General features: G+C 38.8%; 1 protein-coding gene across 16 annotated transcripts in view; it reads left to right on the forward strand.

Annotated features, from left to right (window-relative positions):
- Window positions 1–19,980, forward strand: part of LOC126291625 (longitudinals lacking protein-like) — a 293,043-nt gene that overhangs the window by 149,695 nt on the left and 123,368 nt on the right. Inside the window, exon 4 of one of the 16 annotated variants that reach the window (XR_007551825.1) lies at window positions 18,188–18,244. The exons of the other annotated variants lie outside the window; for them this stretch is intronic. The gene's annotated coding sequence lies outside the window, so the exon portion shown is untranslated. Of the gene's footprint in view, window positions 1–18,187; window positions 18,245–19,980 lie in introns of those variants that run through there. 16 annotated transcript variants of the gene reach the window in all.

Genomic DNA, 19,980 nt, shown 5'->3' on the forward strand with positions numbered 1-19,980 from the left:
GCAGAGCATAGCACAGCATGTTCTTTCTTGCAGTCTTTTTTAGTAAAAAATGTGTACATTGATGTATCAAAAAATATTTAGCCCATGTCCATCTGAATGTTTATCAGAGTATCAGATTTGGTAATGACATCAAATGACAACTTACCTTTACAAAGTGGGGCAGATATAGATGGGTGTTTCTCCACCAGATGAAGGGCTTTGTCTGACAATCTACTTTTAGATGTGCATATTAACGGTTTAACGATTGCTCATTGTGTCAAGTAGCCATCTAACGTAATTCATTTTGTTATGCAATAAGTACTGGATTTTTTATGTATTGTCCCTCTTTGAACCACGTTTTTCAAGTTATTTGTGGAAGTTTCTCATTACCTCCTTGAGAGTATCAGATATGCAGATGATAGGCTAGTTGCAATTCTTTGTAGCACAAAATCTAAATTCCCAGCATCTACAATAATTTTAATTTATCCATTTTATATGGAGTTGAGTGAGATCTGCATGTTCCATGCAAGCATTAAAAAACACACATTTCTATGTCAGTCACATTTCAGTTTTATCATTTAGTTGGGCACGATGGCAGCAGACTACCATCATCGGGTGACTTTCTGTGAATTATATTGACAATTTTTCTATTGTCCATCTAGATTTCTTTAATCATTTACAATAACTAGTTTCAGTCACAAGAAACATCCTTAGATATGTAGATAAAAATAAAATAATTAACATATGCTCTATGATATGCAATGTTGCTGTTATATCATATAAAAAATCCAATTTATCAGAACTTATCTGCAAAATATACATGCTACACGGCAGGATAATATAGTAGTCTGGTAGAATTCCTGTTTTTCATACAGCTCACAAGGCAAATGTTATCAGGTGACATCTCATACATTTGCCGTGTATTAAAGAAAATTACATTTCCAAACTTATTTAATAATAATTTTTTGTTTGCTGAGAATAATGTTATTAGAAATACTTGATTAAAACTTGTGATTTGCCTGTGGTATAAACATTGTAAAAAATCACAAAAATATGTAATTCAAATGCAGACGGAGTTGTCACGGGCATCTCTCTGTCACAGCTTACTCCCGTGTGTGATCACTGCTTCAGTGTCGTGCCGTGGGCCATATAGTCATTTTCAGTTGCTGTGCGCAAGGACCACGTATGAGAGCCCCTTCACCAGCACCAAGCACAACATACACACACATACAGTTGTTCCACCACACGCTCTCCCCCCCTCTTCCACTGGACATCTGTCAGCAACAAAGTCACTTTAGTAGTTGTATTTCAATGCACTTGTGTGTTGTTTATTAAGATTACTATTCTGCCAGCATGAAGTTGAAAGAAAGCTGAGCCTTATAATGCAAATGGTCGTGGTAAGTGCATATAAATATAGGGATGTCACGAAAATTTACAACGGGATAAAGAAGGAAGAACAAAAATAAATAAGCAGAGGCCAAGAATAACAACAACAACAAATAACAGTATGTGCCTGTGACCTTCTGCAGAAAGATTTGTACAAAACTGACACGTACTTTAATACAGCTTTCCGTCCGAACAGGCCTCAGAAAACCCAGTGGTACTGACCACCTGCCATGTCACCCTCAGCTGATAGGCATCACTAGATACGCAGGTATGGAGGGGCAGGTGGTCAGCACACCAATCTCCTGTCTGTTGTTAGTTTTCATAACTGGAGCTGTTGCTCCTCAATCAAGTGGATGTTCAGTTGACGTCACAAGTGCCGAGTACCCGACACTGTACGGGCCGATGGGAACTAATTCTATGACTCCAGCAGGGCCGTTGGTACTTCAATGAAACAAATGTAAAAATAGGTTTTTGTACAAATAATGTGCTAAACTTCAGGCTCGGCCATAAAGTGTGTTGTTGTTGTTGTTGTTGTTGTTGTTGTGGTTGTGGTTGTGGTTGTGGTCTTCAGTCCTGAGACTGGTTTTATGCAGCTTTCCATGCTACTCTGTCCTGTGCAAGCTTCATCATCTCCCAGTACTTACTACAACCTACATTCTTCTGAATCTGCTTAGTGTATTCATCTCTTGGTCTCCTTCTATGATTTTTACCCTCCACGATGCCCTCCAGTACTAAATTGGTGATCCCTTGATGCCTCAGAACATGTCCTACCAACAGGTCCCTTCTTCTTGTCAAGTTGTGCCACAAACTCCTCTTCCCCCCAATTCTACTCAGTACTTCCTCATTAGTTACGTGATCTACCCATTTAATCTTCACCATTCTTCTGTAGCACCACATTTCAAAAGCTTCTATTCTCTTCTTGTCCAAACTATTTATCGTCCATGTTTCACTTCCATACATGACTACACTCCATACAAATACTTTCAGAAACAACTTCCCGTGACTTAAATCTATATTCGATGTTAACAAATTTCTCTTCTTCAGAAATGCTTTCCTTGCCATTGCCAGTCTACATTTTATATCCTATCTACTTCGACCATCATCAGTTATTTTGACCCCCAAATCGCAAAACTCCTTTACTACTTTAAGTGTGTCATTTGATAACCTATTCTCTCAACATCACCCAACTTAATTCGACTCCATTCCATTATCCTCATTTTGCTTTTGTTGATGTTCATCTTATATCCTCCTTTCAAGACACTGTCCATTCCATTCAATTGTTCTTCCAAATCCTTTGCCGTCTCTTGGTCTCCCTCTACGATTTTTACCCTCCACGATGCCCTCCAGTACTAAATTGGTGATCCCTTGATGCCTCAGAACATGTCCTACCAACCGGTCCCTTCTTCTTATCAAAATAGTCGACAGAGGGATAGAGAAACAATTAAAATCGCTCAAAAGAGGGAAGGCCGCTGGACCTGATGGGATACCAGTTCGATTTTACACAGAGTATGCGAAGGAACTTGCCCGCCTTCTTGCAGCAGTGTACCGTAGGTCTCTAGAAGAGTGTAGCATTCCAAAGGATTGGAAAAGGGCACAGGTCATCCCCGTTTTCAAGAAGGGACGTCGAACAGATGTGCAGAACTATAGACCTATATCTCTAACGTCGATCAGTTGTAGAATTTTGGAACACGTATTATGTTTGAGTATAATGACTTTTCTGGAGACTAGAAATCTACTCTGTAGGAATCGGCATGGGTTTCGAAATAGACGGTCGTGTGAAACCCAGCTCGCGCTATTCGTCCACGAGTCTAGGAGGGCCATAGACACGGGTTCACAGGTAGACGCCGTGTTTCTTGACTTCCACAAGGTGTTTGACACAGTTCCCCACAGTCGTTTAATGAACGAAGTAAGAGCATACGGACTATCAGACCAATTGTGTGATTGGATTGAGGAGTTCCTAGATAACAGAATGCAGCATGTCATTCTCAATGGAGAGAAGTCGTCTGAAGTAAGAGTGATTTCAGGTGTGCCGCAGGGGAGTGTCATAGGACCATTGCTATTCACAATATACATAAATGACCTGGTGGATGACATCAGAAGTTCACTGAGGCTTTTTGCAGATGATGCTGTGGTGTATCGAGAGGTTGCAACAATGAAAAATTGTACTGAAATGCAGGAGGATCTGCAGCGAATTGATGCATGGTGCAGGGAATGGCAATTGAATCTCAATGTAGACAATTGTAATGTGCTGCGAATACATAGAAAGATAGATCCCTTATCATTTAGCTACAAAATAGCAGGTCAGCAACTGGAAGCAGTTAATTCCATAAATTATCTGGGAGTACGCATTCGGAGTGATTTAAAATGGAATGATCATATTAAGTTGATCGTCGGTAAAGCAGATGCCAGACTGAAATTCATTGGAAGAATCCTAAGGAAATGCAATCCGAAAACAAAGGAAGTAGGTTACAGTACGCTTGTTCGCCCACTGCTTGAATACTGCTCAACAGTGTGGGATCTGTACCAGATAGGGCTGATAGAAGAGATAGAGAAGATCCAACAGAGCAGCGCGCTTCGTTACAGGATCGTTTAGTAATGGCAAAAGCGTTATGGAGATGATAAATTCCAGTGGAATACTCTGCAGGAGAGATGCTCAGTAGCTCGGTACGGGCTTTTGTTGAAGTTTTGAGAACATACCTTCACTGAGGAGTCAAGCAGTAAATTGCTCCCTCCTACGTGTATCTCGCGAAGAGACCATGAGGATAAAATCAGAGAGATTAGAGCCCACACAGAAGCATGCCAACAATCCTCCTTTCTTTCGAGACTGGAATAGAGGGGAGAACCGATAGAGGTACTCAGGGTACCCTCCGCCACACACCGTCAGGTGGCTTGCGGAGTATGGATGTAGATGTAGTGTAGATGTCTCTGACAGAATTACAATGTCATCGGCGAACCTCAAAGTTTTTATTTCTTCTCCATGAATTTTAATACCTACTCCGATTTTTTCTTTTGTTTCCTTCACTGCTTGCTCAATATAGAAATTGAATAACATCGGGGAGAGGTTACAACCCTGTCCCACTCCCTTCCCAACCACTGCTTCCCTTTCATGTCCCTCGACTCTTATAACTGCCATCTGGTTTCGGCACAAATTGTAAATAGCCTTTTGTTCCCTGTATTTTACACCTGCTACCTTCAGAATTTGAAAGAGAGTATTCCAGTCAACATAGTCAAAAGCTTTCTCTAAGTCTACAAATGCTAGAAACGTAGGTTTGCCTTTTCTTAATCTTGCTTCTAAAAAAAGTCGTAGGGTCAGTATTGCCTCACGTGTTCCCATATTTCTATAGAATCCAAATTGATCTTCCCCGAGGTCGGCTTCTATCAGTTTTTCCGTTCGTCTGTAAAGAATTCCCATTAGTATTTTGCAGTCATGACTTATTAAACTGATAGTTAGGTAATTTTCACATCTGTCAACACCTGCTTTCTTCGAGATTGTAATTATTATATTCTTCTTGAAGTCTGAGGGTATTGCACCTGTCTCACACATTTTGCTCACCAGATGATAGAGTTTTGTCAGGACTGGCTCTTCCAAGGCTGTCAGTAGTTCTAATAGAATGTAGTCTACTCCTGTGCCTTGTTTTGACTCAGGTCTTTCAGTGCTCTATCAAACTCTTCACGCAGTATCATATCTCCCATTTCATCTTCATCTACCTCCTCTTCCATTTCCATAACATTGCCCTCAAGTACATCGCCCTTGTATAGACCCTCTATATACCCCTACCACCTTTCCGCTTTCCCTTCTTTGCTTAGAACTGGATTTCCATCTGAGCTCTTAAGTGGTTCTTTTTTCTCCAAATGTCTCTTTAATTTTCCTGTAGGCAGTATCTATCTTACCCGTAGTGAGATAAGCCTCTACAACCGTACATTTGTGCTCTAGTCATGCCGGCTTAGCCATTTTGCACTCCCTGTAGATCTCATTTTTGAGACGTCTGTATTCCTTTTTGCCTGCTTAATTTACTGCGTTTTTATGTTTTCTCCTTTTGTCAATTAAATTCAATATTTCTTCTGTCACCCAAGGATTTCTACTAGCCCTCGTCTTTTTACCTACTTGATCCTCTGCTGCCTTCACTACTTTATCCCTCAAAGCTACCCATTCTTCTTCTAATGTATTTCTTTCCCCCATTCTTGTCAATTGTTCCCTTATGCTCTCCCTGAAACTCTGTACAACCTCTGGTTTAACCAGTTTATCCGGGTCCCATCTCCTTAAATTCCCACCTTTTTGCAGTTTCTTCAGTTTTAATCTACAGTTCATAACCAATAGATGGTGGTCAGAGTCCACATCTGCCCCTGGAAATCAATTTCTTCGTCATCTGCAGAGCTAGTTGGCATAAAAACTTGTACTACTGTAGTAGGCTTCGTGTCTATCTTGGGCACAATAATGGATTCACTATGCTGTTTGTAGTAGCTTACCCGCACTGCTATTTTTTATTCATTATTAAACCTACTCCTGCATTACCCATATTTGATTTTGTATTTATAACCCTGTATTCACTGACCAGAAGTCTTGTTCCCCCTACCACCGAACTTCACTAATCCCCACTATATCTAACTTTAACCTATCCATTTCCCTTTTTAAATTTCCTAACCTACTTGTCCTATTAAGGGATCTGACATTCCACACTCCGATCTGTGGAACGCCAGTTTTCTTTCTCCTGATAACAACATCCTCCTGAGTAGTCCCCGCCTGGAGATCCGAATGGGGGACTATTTTACCTCTGGAATATGTTCCCCAAGAGGACGCCATCATCATTTAACCATACAGTAAAGCTGCATGCCCTCGGAAAAAATTACGGCTGTAGTTTCCCCTTGCTTTCAGCCGTTCGCAATACCAGCACAGCAAGGCTGTTTTGGTTAGTGTTACAAGGCCAGATCAGTCAATCATCCAGACTGTTTCCCCTGCAACTACTGAAAAGGCAGCTGCGCCTCTTCAGGAACCATACGTTTGTCTGGCCTCTCAACAGATACCCCTCCGTTGTGGTTGCACCTATATTGCTATCTATATTGCTGAGGCACGCAAGCCTCCCCACCAACGGCGAGGTCTACAGTTTGTGGGGGGTAAAGTGTGTAATGGGTGGAATGAGTTTCAGGGTCAGGCGTGTCTAGGATTAAGTACAGTGTTTGCAGTAAACAGTACATAGGACAAACCAGGGGAGGGGCAACCTGAATATTCAGTTCTGGGTACATGCATACTCTAAAAACAAAACTGATTTTGCAGCACACACAGGAGCTTTAAAACACTCTTATCATCAACTTTCATCATAATTTGGACATCTCACAAAGAGCTCAAAAGTGGCAGATCCCTAACAGATTTGAACAACTCAGAATTTATGGTCACAAAATCAAAATTTGAATATAATTCAGAATGAGCAGAACACATTCAGTCTCAATTCCTATTCTAATATCTACGAAGACCTAGGTGCAGTTGTTGCTTATCGATGTCAGTGGCGATAGGATGGGGAGAAAGTATGTGGTCGGACAGCTGGCACACGTGTGCCGTGTGTGAAATCAATGAAAGGCCCCTCGTGCTTAGCCTCTGCCCGTGGCGGTTGTCAGCAGAGGACTGTTTGACAGATGGCATAATACTGAAGCAGCGACTATGAGAGCGTGACAGAGACAGGCGTGCTGCAGTGCTACTGGCTGGCTGCCATTCAAATTACATATTTTCATGATCTGACTGGCAGTCAGAATACGGCATTGCAGAAGGCCTATCTCCAATGTCATGTGCTTTCTGTTTAGGTCAGTGTGAAAAAATTATGATTAATTCAGTTTGGAAACAGATTGTTTACAAATGAGTGACGAATGTACCATATACCACCTATTGGCAGTTGCCTTGCAAGCCACATGAACAACGTTGATTCTATCAGACCACTATTTAATTGTGTCACGTAGCATGTAAATTTTGCTGTCAAGTTGGACTGGTTACTCGTCTAACTGATACAATCGGGTTAATTATGCTACATCCGATTTTTGATAAGGTGTAATAGCTTCATCGCATACTGTAGTGTTTGCTGTTATTTTACTTTCATCTACAGGTCTTTTATCTGAAGCTGTGAGGATGATTCATTTTTATTGAAAGCAGCCAATTAAAAAACATTTAAGCAATCTAGATGGACAGTTAAAAGACCTGTTTACCAAGTGGGTGCATATCTTCTCTGAGGAAATTGTTTCAAGTTTTGCGAAATCATATTGTCTGATTGCTTTTGTCGTATGATGTTTTCATTGTTATTTGATATGGTAATATGGGAAAAATTTGTTGGTTTGGACCAGAGGATTTACTACGAGTTACAATATATTTTGTACTTTTATACTTTCTCATTATTTAAGTGAAAGAAATTTCTGCTCGCATCAGGAGCTAATGTCCATTCAATTTGTGGTAGATAGAATACTAAATAAAATATAATCGCTGTGCTTGCACTGGGATGAATTTATACTAGAGTGGTTGCGACTGTGAAAGATAGCTATGCTATTAACTTACCACAAATATTCGTATATAGGGCATTTCAAAATCAATATCATGGTTTTTAGACTTTGTAGCAATTATTACATTCCACTTCCAATTATAAATAATACGTAAAATGAAAGAGCAACTCAGACAGTTTTTTTTACAAGTATTCAGTGTGAGCACCATTCATTACACACCAAACACTGAGACATTCATTACACACCAAACACTGAGTAGGTAGGCGAGTTCTTCTGAAATGTTGATCAGTGTGTCTATAGTTATTGTTGCAACAACTGCTTCAATCCTGTTTCATTAGTCAGGTAGATCAGTTACTAGTAGAGACACACACCCATCATTCTGTATGAATCTCGAAAGGTAAAAATCACGTGGCGTAAGATCGGATGAATATGGAGGCCAAGTGAAACAAGCTCTTTCATCTGGCGCCTTGCAGCCAATCCGGCAGTCAGGGATGTTATTTTACCAATCACGTACTGAGTTATGCCAGTGAAGCGGCACACCATCTTGCTGCCATGGGAAGTTCTGTGGATCAGCTTATTCCAAGTGAGGAAATAGCGAGTTTCAGCTCATCAAGATAAGAAACACTAGTTACAGTTGCTTCACTGAAAAAGAAAGGCTCATAAACTTTCCACTGATATATAGCACAAAAGAATTCAAAATTCAATTTAGGGGAGTCTTGTTGCAACTCTTCCTTCTGATGGGCACTTGCTGACCCCCCCACCCCCCCTACCCCCACCCCCGATGTACGTGTTGTCTGTATTCACATTTCCACTTAGATGAAATATCGATTCATCGCTGAGGATGGCACGGTCCAGAAAATTTTCGGCTTGCAGCAACATTTCATTCACAGAGTTGGAAAGTAAGAGGAAGTCTGTAGACTTTAGAGATCACAACAGCTGCTGACAGTCAGGTTGTAGTTGTAAGCATCTCCTTTAAAGTCTAAACACAGATGTCACTGGGATTACTGATTCACAACTAGCTTCCTGAACACAACATATTCTTCAGTTACTCTTGGTTGTTCCATACTCTCCTCTTTGCAAAGACAGTCAGTGTTTTCAAACTGATGATAGTATCTATGGATGTTATCTTCACTTGGAGGATTACTGTGGAACTTAATAAGGAGCACATGTTGCACTGTAACAATAGATTCAGTCCTTGTAAACTCTGACACAGAAAGCTTTCCGTTGTCTAGTCCTATCTTTGCTACTGGCACTTTCTAATGGAAGACACGGGAAACAGTGCATGCGCATGCACACTGCTACGCAAACAGAACTGCTTGAATTGCTCTTTCATTTGATGTATTACTTATAATTGTAAGTTGAATGTAATAAATGCTACAAAGCCTAAAAACTCTAATATTCGGTACCTTGTATATATAACAGTACAGAGCAAATTTGTGATTCAGAAATCACAGAAATTTGTACCACATGTTGATACACAATATATATTAAAGAAATAGTTCAAGGAATCACCCAATGTTTGTGTTGTTAGTAAAGCATCCTGTCAAATTGTCTGTAGCTAAGAAGTAAAATTTTACAGATTCATAAATGCTGATTCAGTCACGCTATTCAGTGGGAATGTTCATGATGGGCAGTGCAAAGTAGTTTACCACAGATACAGTAGATGAGAAATTTAATTCTGTCCTAAAAAATCTTGAAACACTATGAATCCAGTTTTCCTTTCCAAATTTGGCTCATTACACTGTCAAGCGATTCTTGCAGTAGGGGTGGAGTAGATACGTTTATACTTAGTCACCTTTGTCCAACCGTGATCTCTACAAAATTTATTTTGGAGGAATACACTTTGTTACCAAATATATGCTTGGTGCCCATACAAGTTAAGGCAGTGATAAGCTTCTGAAATAGCTGAGTTTCAGCAAATACAGAGTTAATTTAAACTGAACAGATGAATGCTTCATTGAGAGTGGGAAAAAAAGAAACACTAGTGTATGAGATGGATCATGTACAGTTATGACAATGATTGCGAAATAAATTGGGTACTTTGTGTCTAGAAGTTTGAAGTTGTTGAATTCTGCCATCATGTATACAGTAAAAATATTGTACAGCAGCAGGAATCAGGTCTGTAGATATACGCATTGTGCTTCACTCATTCATTTCCATTTTTCCTCGATAGATAAACAGAAGTTTCCCAATTTCTTGTGATGGAATTCATATTTCATTGAACTGTTACCATTTCAGAAATCACCATTATGTTTCTGAATTAAGAATCTGTAACGAAACCACCAGAAATGGAGAACTGTCACATGCAGAGAGAGGCTCAAGTAGCAAAGACTGAAATCCAGAGAGACTACTGCCTACCCATGTAGTTGCGTGCGAGTATTACTCATTTTCATGCTGTCCCTGCTAACAATGTCCACAAATGTCTAGCATATTACCTTTGCAAAGTTTATTTCACTAACACTGTAGGGCAGCTCCTCTATGTCGGGCACTTACCATCTTGACAGTGCTGTATTGCAGTGAATGCATCAATGCAATTCTCTCAAATAATTAACACAAATCAGCAGGAGACATCAGATTTAGTTTCACTGGTCATGTACTTAATATATTAGACACTGTCTTCACATAATTTGTTAATGGCCGAGGGACACCAAATGGATTTGTGTGAAGGAACCAAAATTCTCATAAATGCCAGGAAAAAGAAAAGGAAAAATATTTCTGGACAATGAGTTACAAAGGAACATTGGGTATTTTGTCCAAAAGCTCCTCCACAGTGGAATACCCATGCAATGTAAATACTTTGTAAATTCGCAAGTTTTTTCTATAATAAAAAAGTCATTGTTAATATCTGGTATATTTACCTGTGATTTCTTTTGGGGAAAAAATGCTCTTTATTACGTATGTCATAACGAAATTTATTAAAGTGTTATAATACATATGTTGCATTATAATACCTTAATAGTGCAATAATCTACGAGGATTCAAGTAAGTGGAACTTTTCATTTTGTATATTGCCCTGTTGCAGGAAAGAGTGTGTAAGTTAAAGTTTATTTCGCTTCATAAAAGACAGTTAATGTACAAAATGTGTTGTAACCAAGTAAATTCTTCGGTCGGAACTAGTGAAATTTTGCTACCCATCCTCACTGCCACACCCACTGATGGCAAAACCATCACTGTCGTGGCAAATGTAATGAAACACAGAAATCTATAATTAGAGTGAAGGCACCTGATGATGGCATATACTACTAACACATTGTGCCAAACTAAAGAGTGACACTAAAACATGATTTAAGCAAACATATGTGCTAATAAAATTCTACAAGAATCATCCTGTGTATCTGGTTGGACCAATTTTCAACATTTATGTGAAATAATTATGCATTCTTCTTAATTTCTCATCATTTCTGATCATTTGTACTAATGGTCATTGCCCTCTATACTCATGTGCTGTAAAATAATTTTATATCTTATTCTGAATTAACATAAGATTATTTACTAGGTCAGACACTCAAAATTTCTGGAACAGCAGCTGCATTTGCAATTTGTAGTAGAATCTTTGCCCTGAATTATCTGTTATTCACAAATGATCGAAGATTCCACTCTGCTGAAATCTGAGAAACATCACTTCACTACATGAATATAATCAATTTGGAGATAATTATTTTCATGTTGTTGCAAGAAAACTGAACTTCACTAGTAAATAGTATCACTGAAGTAGTTCAGCCATATTTATACAAGAGTTTGAAGTCTCGTGAACACACATAGACAAAATGGACCAGAGCAACAATGTTCATTTGAGATGGAATAAGCAACATTCTACTTTTGTGTCTGTATTTGATGCTCTGTTGGACAATGAGAAATTAACAGACTGCACAATTACTGGTCAGGGATGGCTCTTAAGGGGACCACACCCTGCCTATCTAACCTATGTTAATTTAGGCAAGTATTTGAACCAATTCTGAAAAAAAAACTATTTGGTGCAGGACCTTAATAATTTTACTGTATGTTACGTGATGCTAATAGAGTCAACTGTACTAAACCTACTTTATCCATTTTATAGTTTTTAAGAAATAACTTTTTTAAATTTATAAACAAAAAATATTAAGTTTTTTCTGCAGAAAATACTTTTCTGTGAGCTTCCTAATGGGGGAATATTAATGAATGTAGCACCAGAGGTGGCTTTTTATGTTATGCAGAGTCTCTGAAAATTTCATTAATTTATCTATGATAGTTTCTGATATATTGGGGCATATGTACTGAAAAAAATAGTTTGTGGGAAATTGACTTTAAAGAAAAACACTTTTGAAATTAGTTACTTACAGTTAATTAAAACTGTCCTGCTGCAGTTCTGTTGGCCTCTAGCTGGTCTTCCAGCTTCTTTTTCACCTTCCTGGATGTTTGTCTTGTTTTCTTAGCCATATTAGATGCAGATCTGTCTACATTGGCTATCCTCATTTTATCCCAATGTTGCAGCCCAGTGGTCATATTTTCACCAGGATTAATTCCCAGCTTTTTCAGTACCCCACACTTTCCAGTACTATCACAACTGAATGTAATAACAGCATCGCAAACTCCTGGTTTCATTGTATGCATGCCTACAAATACAGTTTTAGGAAGGCGGTTCCAAATTATGCTGTTGAAACATTCATTTGGGTTCTGTGTATGCCCATGTAGACATTTCCTTAGAAGGTCAGGATGAGCCAACAGCAGTAGGAAGAGAATGATGATGAGAATAAGATTCTCCAGTTGCCTGAGCCCTATTGTATTTGCACCACTAATTTTCTCCTGATGTACACAATCCTTGACATGGCTTATCATCAGTAGAGGACTTATAGAAGAATATAGCCCAAATATCTCTCTTCATTGCCTCCAGATTTTCTTTATTTCTTCTAATTGCCTGTCCATAGTATACCTGCAAGTTTTCTATTTCAGTTTTAGTTAACCGACCCTGACAAGTCAACAAATTTCCATTGACTATTTTTTTTTCCTCTTATATCAACAGTTAGTTTTCTCAGCCTTGTTCCCAAACGTTTTTGAACATGGCCTACACGTTCTCTTTAGCTAATAATGTCATCTCCATGGTACAGTAAAGAAAGCGTGCTTTGAAATCTTTTGGACTGTCAGTTTATAATTCGTGTGGACCTAATATGTTGACAGTATCCTATACTTAATTTAAAGCACTGGGGTATTCAGAGTTGTCTTTGGATGGTTGCTGGTTGTTTTCATTATGAATAAGAAACTTTTTTGAGGCTTTGCCTATGTAACAAATATCACTTTAATTTTAATGTATTAGTAACAGTGTTTCTGTTGCAATTACCATTCAAAGAATTTATTTACAAAGATATCATTGCGAAATATATACATTTTCTATTATTCATTTTCTAAAGCGTTAGTAATTTATTTTTGATAGCAACAGTCATTATTTCCAACTCACTACTCAGTTCTTACAATCCTTGCTCTTAACAAACAATATGTAGATTCAATAATGGCAGAGTGTTCCATTCATTTGTAATAACAGAAATGGACACACAATTATTCATAACTTGAAAAAAAAAAAATTTACTTTTCAGTCATTGTTAACTCTTTATGTGTCACCACATCTTTCTCCCCTCATTGTGGGTGTCACTCAATGATGCCCCCAAACTTGTCTGGGAATTTCAGCACACATTCTGATCTAAATTTTTGCACATGCATATGCGATAACAGTGTTGATAACAAGAGCATCAGTCGTAGATAAAAGTTTATTCAACTAAGAGGTGGAGGGGGAGGGGGGGGGGGGAGGGAAGCAAGCAAGAATGCACAGAGTCTGCAAGTCCACAGTGCTTAAAAAGTATGTAGTTGATTATTATGGATGGCATATGTTGGAATGACTTAGGGTGACGATTTAGGGTTTCCAGCTCAGCAAATCTGGGAAACCCCTCACTTCTCATTTGTACTGTCAAAGCAAGTATTGTTCCAAGTCCTCACTGCCTGGCATACTAACATATGCCATCCATAATAATGAACCACATACTATGTAAGCACATACTCTTAGACAGACAAGATAAGACTGGTGCTGTTGTTCCCAACAGTGTTATCTTTGACACAATTGTGTTTACTCCATAATATTGTTTAAAGTTATTTAAAAATCTTGCAAACTATCCAGCTCGGAAATGGCTGTCAGGTTGTCCGCCGAAGTATCGGAGCGAGAAATAATAATATCTCGGATGCACGCCCAAAGATGGTGGAATATATTTCCTGTGCTGGTAGTCTGGCAACCAGTTTGATGGTTATGGATGCTCAGGGCTTCAATCAGTAAAAATGTTGATTCGTTCATATTTAATCTTGACAGTAAAGAACTTGAGTAAACATTGAATTATGTCATGTTGACCATCATAGGAATACATGAGTGCTGTCTGTATTGTAGAAATTGTATCGAAACACATCCTTGTAGATGGAAAAATGATCCTTTTGTCTTGAAAGAATATACAGTAGGTTTCACGTGATTCACCCTTTTCTTCAACTCGATGATGGAAGTTGGAAGGTCAACGTCTGTTTTGACACGAAGTTTGTGGTAGAAGTTCCCAGGTAACTTCAGTGTAGTGCCATATACTTCTGGTATTGTAGAATATTTTTCGTTTTAGGAGAAGCAACAGAAGCTGAGTAGAATTGTTGGTAATATGTTATCCTATTTAGCTGTAGCATAGGCTCATTTGGTACTGTTCAGAGTATGGTGAACCCTTTCAGTTTTTGCACAAGCCTGCAGTTGGTATTGTTCTAGTCACTTTACAGCCACAAATCTTTGCTAAAGCTTGGAATATATGTTAGATGGAAATTGTATTCTCTGATCTGTTACCTGTCGTGGTGTTCCTAATATGGTAATGCTGGAATTACAAGAATGCTTCGCTACTTTGTTGGTTGTAATGTTTCAGAGAGTCACCACTCACTCAAACTGGTGAAAATATCAATTCAACTTAAACTGTATGTAAATTCATCAGAGGGAGGTAGAGGACCCACTATATCGTTATGTACCAAGTGAAAATATTCATCAACACTGAGGAGTTTTCCACTAGGTGACTTGGTACACCTTGTAATTTTGCTCTTCTAGTGGGCTGGGTATAACTTAGTCCAATGTTGCACATTCTTTTTCAAATGTGGCCACACAAATCTGGAAGATACAAGCTTTAATGAAGGTCTCACTCATTGCTGAGCCATGTTGCGTAATGCTTAAAAACTGCTTATCTAAGCTTTGGACAAATACTTTCAGTTGATAAATCACTAGTAATTGTAAACTGTGTAAATGTCCATGACTGCTGCAGCGAATAATAAATGCTGACTTAGTTACACTGCTCAGTGGGAGTCTGTAGGTTGAACAGTGCAGAGCAGTTTACTGGCAGTGCAGAGCAGTTTACCGGACACACAAGATGAGCAGTTTCACTCTTTCTTAAAAATATTCTAACAACACTACCAAACCAGTGTTCCTTTTTAAATTGGGCTTGTGAAGCTGTCAAGTGATTCCTGCAGAGAGAGTATGGTAGGTATGTGCACAACTTTGTCCAGCTGCAACCTCTTAAAAATTTATTTTGGAGGAGTAGTTTGTGGTACAAAATTCCTGCTGCCACCCTCATGACTTATAGCACTGATAACTGGATTTCCCCAAAGTCACTCTAAACTGCATAGATGACACTACATTGGAGGGGAAGGGAGGTGGAGAGTAGTAAATGAGATCGAGCATCTGCAGTTTGGATCAACCATTAGTTAAATTCATATGCAGTTTTTATGCGGTAATTATGAGGTTGAACATAAAAGACAATGAGTGTTTAAAGGTTCTGAAGTTGGGAGCTCTTGAAATCTGTCCTCTGTAATAATTTTGTAAACTGCCAGAAATCAGGTCCATTGATTTCCACATGTTGTGTGTCATTTGTTTCTATTTTTCCTCTGTATGTAAGCACTAGTTTCTTTATTATGATGGATTTCCTATTTATCAAACTGTTGCCATCTCGGAAGTCGCTCTTGTATTTCTGATCACAGAATTGCTAATGAAACCACAAAAAATGAAGAACTGCCACTCACAAAGCTGATTGACTCAAGTAGTAATGACTGAAATCCACAGGTGCAATGGGCTGCCAATCCAGTCGTGCGCAAGAATTACTCATTTCTTTTGGTGTCCATGCAGGGGCTGTTTGGGAAAGCATTGCCGATTATCTTCAACACAATAGTCGAGGAGAGTACACCCCCCCCCCCCCCCCCCCTTCCCGAATCCCGAACACTGTAGGGTGACTCCTTTACTTTGGGCATTTGCCAGCTAAGCAGTATGGGGCTCTGCACACAAACAGTTATTACATGTGAGCAGCAGTCACAATATCTCAGTTTGTTTTGCATCTGCTTTATAACGTTAGATATTGTTTTCACATATTTTCTTAAATGGACGATGGATATCAAATGGATTTGTGCAAAGAATTCAAAATCTTTGTAGATGACATAAAAATGGAATAAAATTGGTGAATGATTATTTAGAAAGCAACAGTGAGGACTTTATTAAGAAGCTTCTCCGCAATGGAATGACCATTCTAGCAACAACATAAGTATATGCTAAATCCTTGAGCTGTTTCTTTAAAAAGGATAATTTTCGATATTGGGTACATTTTCGTGTTATTTCTGTGAGTAAAGTATGCTCTTTATTAATATGTGTCACAATGTAATTGATTAAAATATGATAATATATGTATGATTATCTATGAAAATGTCAGTAAGTAGCATTTTTTGTTTTTGTATAGTGCTGTGTTCCAGAAAAGAATGTACAATTTAAAGTTTACTCCACTTAATATATGACAGGTAAATGTACGAAATGTATTCTAACTCAGGAAATTGGTTGGGCAGACCCAGTTAAATTTCCAACTGAACGTTACTACCTCATCTAGTGACAGAAAAACCACCACTCTTATGACAGATATAATCAAACAAAATAAACTGTAATTAGTAGGAAGTGCCTGGTGATGGCAACATTCTGCCAACACCTTGTTCCAAACTAAAGACTGATAATAAAACATGATTTCATCAAACATGCAGATTGTGGACAAAAATATGAACACACCACGAGAAATGCATGGTCGAACTTATTTGTGGACGATAGCCTAGTTTAAAGATTGAACTGTTGTATTTCCGTAACTGTGTTAGCCAAAGTGCTTGGTGATTCGAGAGGCACTGTGTCGAAGAGTTGTACTGCTTACGGGGAAATCAGAGAAACGTCACCCATTAGGAAAGAGGAGAAACGTCACCCACTAAGTCACCATGTGGACAAAATTGTGTATTTAGTGATTATGACAGATGACTATTGAAGAGGATATAATGAAAAATAAGAGGAGGCCAGCTGCAAAAGTCACTGCAGATCTGAATGTTGCACTCACAAAACCTGTCAGCAGCAAAAGAACAGGGGAGGCAGGGGAGGGGGCCTCTGTGAGCAGGAAATAGCAGGGCAAGCCAAAATCAAAAAACTGCACATTAGTGATACTGTTGCCCATCACAGAAAATGTGGTGCTTGTGGTGCTGATACTATGAATCCTAGACTGTGTGGCACTGGTAGGATGTTGTTTGGTCGGATGAGTTTTGCTTCATACTCTTTCCAAATTCTGGCCGAACTTACATCCAAAAGTGAAATGTGATGGGGTTTCGTCATAATGTGCAACCGTACCGTGGTATTCTGTGAGCCCCGTGGATATTCTGCAAGATCACATTACTCTTGTTGATTGTGTGACCATTTTGGCAGATAAGTTACGTTCTGTGGTCAGTGTTTGTTTCCCAATAGTGATGCCGTGTTCCGAGGTGCCAATGGTTTGCATTGCCTGGGACTGGTTTTGTGAGTATGAGGATGAGTTGCCACATCTCCACTAGCCACCACATTCGCCAGATCTCAATGTTATTGAGCATTTCTTGTCTACCTTGGGGAGAAGGGTACGTGACAGCTGCCCATTTCAATCATCGTTACCTGAAAATGCCACTGTTTTGCAGGGAGAATGAAAACCGTACACAAACTGCATGTATCCATTCTAAGACGACTGGAAGCTGTCTCGAATGCCGAGAGTTTTCCTATGCCCATTGGGCATGCTTATTTGTTGTCTTTTTGGTGTTTTCGTATTTTTGCCCTACACACCTGTATGTCATTAGTAAAACTGTACAAAAAACATCCATTATCTTTGTTAGGATGAATTTTCAACCAAATTAATGTGAATTAATTTTCCATTCTTTTTAATTTATAATCATTTCTGGTCATTTACCCTTATGGTCATTGTACCCTACACTCATTGTAAATAATTTTGTAACTAACTCTTCCTGAAGATAATTGGATTAACATAAGATTTTTACACACTAGGTCAGGCGCTCAAAATTTGTGGAACGACAACTGTATCAGCAATTTGAAGAAAGATCTCTTAGAAACATTACTTCACTCTCTGAAGATGAACTTGCAGAAAATTATTTCACTGTTCTTCCGAGGAAACTGAATTTTTCTAATAAATGGCATCATTGTAGTAGTTCAGACACCATTATACAAGAATTGACGTCCCATGGAAACAGCTGTAAAGGATGGGTGTTCATTTGAGATGGAATAAGCATCAAGCTACTTTGATGTCTGTGTTTGATGCTCTGTTGGAAAATGAGAAATTAACAGATTGCACAATTAGTGCTGAGGGGCATCATTTAAGAGCACATAAGATAATTCTTTCAGCCTGTAGTCCATATTTTGAGGAACTGTTCTCTGAAAACTTTGAGAAGCATCCAATTATTATTCTGCATGATGTAAAATACGTCACAATAAAGGCTCTGTTGGATTTTATGTACCGTGGCAAAGTAAATGTACCGCAGGAGGAGCTCAGTGGTGTTCTGAAGCTCTCAGAGTCTCTTCAGATAAGAGGACTGTCTGGCAGTGGGTGTGTGGATGACGTCAACATGCAAAAAGGTAGTGAAAGAAATGAACTTCCAGAAAATAACCCATCAGAACCTGTTTCTGTACCGTGCTCTTCCTCGAGTCAAAATGCAAGAGAAAGAAATGTGCAGTCATTTAGAAGGTGCTGTCCATCTGGGTCATCCCAGGATGGAGGTTCTGAATCCATTCAAAAGCATAGAAAAATTATCAAACACTACAGTTTTGATCAGGGAATGGGCCAAAATGCATTCAAAGAAGTTATTACTCCTGATTTTGATAGCATACATCAACTTCCCTCTCAAAGGGAAGTAATGGCCACAGCAAATAACTCATCTGGTGGATTAGTTTATAGTCCAGTTCAAGTGCAAAAGACCTCGTCTTCATCTGCACACATCATGGTATCATCATCATCATCATCATCATCATCATCATCATCATCAAGTCAAATTCCTTATCAGTCTGACTGCAGTGAGTTGCAGAGCTCCAGAGGGGAAATGGCTGTTGCAGAAAAAGAACAGTTTTTAATACCGGAAGCAGTATTACTGGAAAAAAAGTCAGCAAATCTGAGTGCATACCAACAGGAGGTATCACTAGAACTAAAATCTGAGGTGCTTGAGAGTCACATTGAAATTGTAGAAGACCTTACTCTTGATGATGATGATGATGATAATGACAACAATTATCACAGTGCCAATGATTATCATGATGATTGTAACAGTGCTGAAGTTGACATTGGAGAAGTCAGGAGATCAAATGAAGAACTTACATATGAAGAAAATTTTTGCACTCAAGAAATGAAAAGTCTGCATTCACCATCTGGCAGTGATTATCTGAATAATGTGACTTTGACAACATCCCAGACAGCATCACGTAAACGGTTTAGTTGTCATACTTGTAGCAAGTCTTATCGGTATCCGCAAGGGCTGCATAGACACTTGAAGTTTGAATGTGGTAAAGAACCACAGGTTCAGTGTCCTCGCTGCAGTTATCGGTGTTTTAGGAGTGATACTTTAAAAAAACACATGACTACTCGCCGTTGTCTGAGGCAAGAAAATTATGCAATTTTTGTAGGAGATGAGTGATAAAATGAACCTGACATAAAGAAATGGGTGAATGCTGTAGTGTGTGTTCCTGAGCATTAGTGAAGACTTTTTGTGACAGTTTTATTTCATTTGTGGCAGTTATATATAAGTTGCTTGAAGCAATGATTCCTTGTGTTGTGTGAGTACAATTCATTCTTA

The sequence above is a fragment of the Schistocerca gregaria genome, chromosome 9, assembly GCF_023897955.1.
Source record: "Schistocerca gregaria isolate iqSchGreg1 chromosome 9, iqSchGreg1.2, whole genome shotgun sequence".
In the NCBI taxonomy this organism is placed as follows: Eukaryota; Metazoa; Arthropoda; class Insecta; order Orthoptera; family Acrididae; genus Schistocerca; species Schistocerca gregaria.